Below are 3,938 nucleotides of genomic sequence, written 5' to 3' on the forward strand. Positions count from 1 at the left end.
TCTACTGGATCTGAGAATCTAAACGGAATAGACATCCTATCCCCACATCTTGGCTCTGATACCATTTTTGGCGAAGCTTTAACTCTGTTTGAATCCTCTTCTTTTCCCGGTTTTCATGCTCTAAGGCGCGGGTGTTTCTGATCATCATGTTGAGTAACCTAAGGTTTTTGGTTTGCTCAGGTTCTCTTGGCTCAACATATTTCGGAGGAGGTTTTGAGGAGACTATGGTTCTGTTGAAAGGTAGTTTCCAGGTTATGGTATTTTCATTGAATTTGAGAGCCTTTTCTTTCATGTAGATTTGGTAAAACCAATCCCAGAAAAGGATGTTTTTCTCATTTTCTTCCATGAAATGGATCCAATGGGTTTGCATTATGGTTTCAACATATTTTTTGGTAAAAACCTCATGCAGCCAATTTCTCCTGTTTTCATTTTCTTTGGAGCAGAAATCATTCCTAAGAATGGCTGATGCTAATGTGAAAGGTTTCTTAATCACATAGATCTCAGCATTGACTATATTATACATACACGTTGTCTATATATATATATATATTATATACATCTCTATTATATCATACACGTTGCTGGAGCAAAAAAAAGAAAAAGAGAAAAGGTTGAATGGGCTCCACGTGGCCTTGAAGACCACCTCATTTTTCCACCGCCATTGCTTTTCCATTCCATTTGTTTTTTTTCTTTCTTCTTTCCCTGCGTTTTGCTCTGTTTTTCTGGGTTGGGGTTGGAAAAGAAACAGAGACACGGAGAAGAACAGAGAGAGAGAGAGAGAGAGAGAGAGAGAGAGAACAAAAAAAGAAATGAAGGAGGAGAAGGCCGAGTTTCGGGATCGGTTGGTAAGTTGGTATTCTGTAGTCTTAGCATAGGTATTTACCGAATTAAGTGGAGTATAAATCTCTTACTTTCTTATTCGATTGAATTCAGTTTCGCTTTGAGTTGAAGGAGTTAGAGTGGATGAATTTACTTAAGCTTATAGGGATTAATGGAGGATCTAATTCGTGTATTAATTTTATGTTTAATTATCTTATCTTGATGTGTTGATTTGGATGAAAGATAGATGTATCTATATGTTTGGCTTAGTTTAATTTGTCTTGAGGAAGAAGTTAGACTAAATGAGATTATTATGCTTTATAGGGGCAAATGGAAGATTAAGTTTATATGTTAAATTTTTATTTGAAAACCGTAATTGACGTAATTGGTTGGGTAAAAGATAGATATATCTATGGATTTAGCTCTAGTTAATTTATCTTGAGTTGAAGGAATTAGATTAGATGAGATTATGGATGCTTTCGACAAAGATTATTGAGTTTAGAGTTTTGAGACACCATTTTATTCAATTGTGTATTTTCCTTGGTGAATTGAAGAATGTGGTACGATTGAATTGCTAAATTGAGGAAATTAAAAGTGGAATTCAAAACAGAAGTTTATGTAATTTCATTAGAAAAACTTAGGAGAATTGAATAGTTAGCTAATAGAGTGAACTGGTGAGTTATTTCTTGTTGAGGCCAAAAGGGTGTTGTTCGGTACCTTATTATTATGAACGAATTATTGGTAAAGGAATATGATTATTTACACTATTATTGTGCTTATAACCTTATTAGTATTCACGTATGGGAATTTATAGGAACTTGTCTCATTAGTGATAATAAAAAGAAAGATGTCAAGTAGGAGATCTATAATTAATTCTTTTCATTAATCTAAGTGTCGTTATCTGAGCTAGTTTGATTTTGATATTTATTTCTACATATGATGAGATTATTTTCTTTGGATATTTAAGATATGTGGGCTGATTTAGTGAATTGAATTGTTACCTCAATATATACACATGTTATGACGAATTATAATCTTCATAAATTGCCTAGAGTAAGAATCTAATAATAAGAATTTTGTTGTTGTCTTATATTGAGTGTTGGATTACCAGTGCTATTGTTGTGTTTATATCTTAGTTTCGTTGATTCTCCAAGGCCATTGCAGGACGATTTAGTATGAGAATTAGTGGAGAAAATGATTGTTAGGCATAACTTGTTTTTCAGGCTATACTCATGATTGATAGGAGTTGAGGACATTGATTGTGCACCCTTAAGGTCAGGTTTGGAGAAATATTTTTGGTTATTCGGTGAGTACTTTATTCCATTGTGAAATGATATATATATATATATATATATATATATATATGTATGTATGTTATGTGAATATTCCAGTCCTTTGTGAAATGATGCGTTCTAATTATATAAATTGTTAAGATGAATATTGTGATAGTTAGATTAAGGAATTGGTCCTGCTATGTTCCGTGATGGAATTTGAGAGATATTGTTTTGTATGTTTCACTTTGAGTTGAGATAACGCGGTGTGATTGTGTTTACTAGTTGTGTATGAGATATGTGATGGTAATGTGCTGCCATTGTGATGTGATTGGGATTATGCTTGGGTATAATGATGTATGACGTGAGATGGTATGGTTACAATTGATCATGATTGTGATTGTTGTTTGACTATAGCCATGGGACCGCTGGACTCGGCGGATTACAAAATGGGCCAGATCGGCCGTTGGACCCAGCGGAATACAAATAGGGCCTGATCGGCCGCTGGACCTGGCGAAATATAAATAGGGGCATGATCGGCTGCTGGACCCGGCGGAATATAAACAGGGGTCGGATCGGGCACTGGACTCGGCAGAATAGAAAAAGGGGCCTGATCGGCCGCTGAGACTCGACGGAATACAAATTGAGTCAACTCTTACTGCCAGAGGTTAATAGGCGGCCCCCGCTTATGAGATGTGGATATTGAAAGTTGAGAATGATATGAGTGAGATATGCGAGGTCACGGTACCGTCACAACTCTGTTGCGAGGAAATGCAACCCTATGACTATATGGATTTGGTTGTGTTGTATATTGCTTGTTTGGTTCGATTGCTGTAAATGTGATGATTGTTGCGATTGTCTGAATTATTCTGTGGAAGTCTTGTGGTTTGCTAATTGATTTAATTGGGTTATGAATGCAAGGTGATGTTGAGTCGATGGTTAATTCTGATAATAGTTTTATATGTTATAAAGGCAATTGATTGTTGTGAATGAGATTAGTAATCAGTTGTATGCATTGTATAATATACTGTGTTGGTGAATTAATTGATAGACTAGGTTATGTTATTACTATCTATATAAATATTTGGGTTGTTAAAAGTATATTTATCACTTAATATTATTCATTTTGCTTTGGAATATAGTGCTCACTGAGATGCAGCTCACACTGTGCATACGTTTTTCCAGATAACTTCCGATTGCGCAGAGGAATCACTTTTTGATATCGGGGATCAGCTTGGAGAACTAGGTAGGAATCCTTAGTTAGTTGATAGATATTCTTGTATATAGAATGGACTTGAAAATGTTACGACTTGAAAATTTTGTTTAGTTGTATCACTGATGTGAGAGCAAAAAAAAAAGAAATTTCCGGAAAAGTGTGTATACATATTAGAGTTAATGGATTGGTTATATACTTTGGAAATTTATTGGAAATAAGGTTTTTATGTGAACAGTTCTTATATGATAATGGATTCGAGAAAATATAGCAAAACTTTTACTGTAATTTCGGGTCGTGACATCTCAAATTAAAAATACAGACACGGTACAGTACATGGACCCGTTCGAGTTGCATCAAGCCAAGTATTCCGCTCGTGCTCACCGTGAGTTCTAAAAGACCGAAAAGTGAATTAATGCAACGCGAGCTCAAAGAGCCAGGGATCTGGTCCGACCGGACCCACAAATAGCAGAAGAGTCGCTTGACTCTCGAGGCAGCCGTAGGATAGGTCGAGCTTTCGGGTCATGTCTGACCACGACTCACTTATCCGATCCGAGTGGTCTTTCACATAGACGCTACTGAGAGCGAAACAGTGAGTCGAGGCAAGACTTGATTTCGTACTTGGGTTGTGCGCA

The 3,938-nt window shown here is 36.1% G+C and overlaps 1 long non-coding RNA gene across 1 annotated transcript; it reads left to right on the plus strand.

Moving 5' to 3' along the window:
• The first annotated feature begins 722 nt into the window (after nt 1-722).
• LOC116192464 lies at nt 723-3,521 on the plus strand. Its single transcript, XR_004154084.1, has 2 exons — nt 723-845; nt 3,276-3,521. It is a non-coding gene; the product is annotated as an uncharacterized LOC116192464 (long non-coding RNA).
• The last annotated feature ends 417 nt before the right edge of the window (nt 3,522-3,938 follow it).

The sequence above is a fragment of the Punica granatum genome, chromosome 1, assembly GCF_007655135.1.
Source record: "Punica granatum isolate Tunisia-2019 chromosome 1, ASM765513v2, whole genome shotgun sequence".
Taxonomy (NCBI): domain Eukaryota; kingdom Viridiplantae; phylum Streptophyta; class Magnoliopsida; order Myrtales; family Lythraceae; genus Punica; species Punica granatum.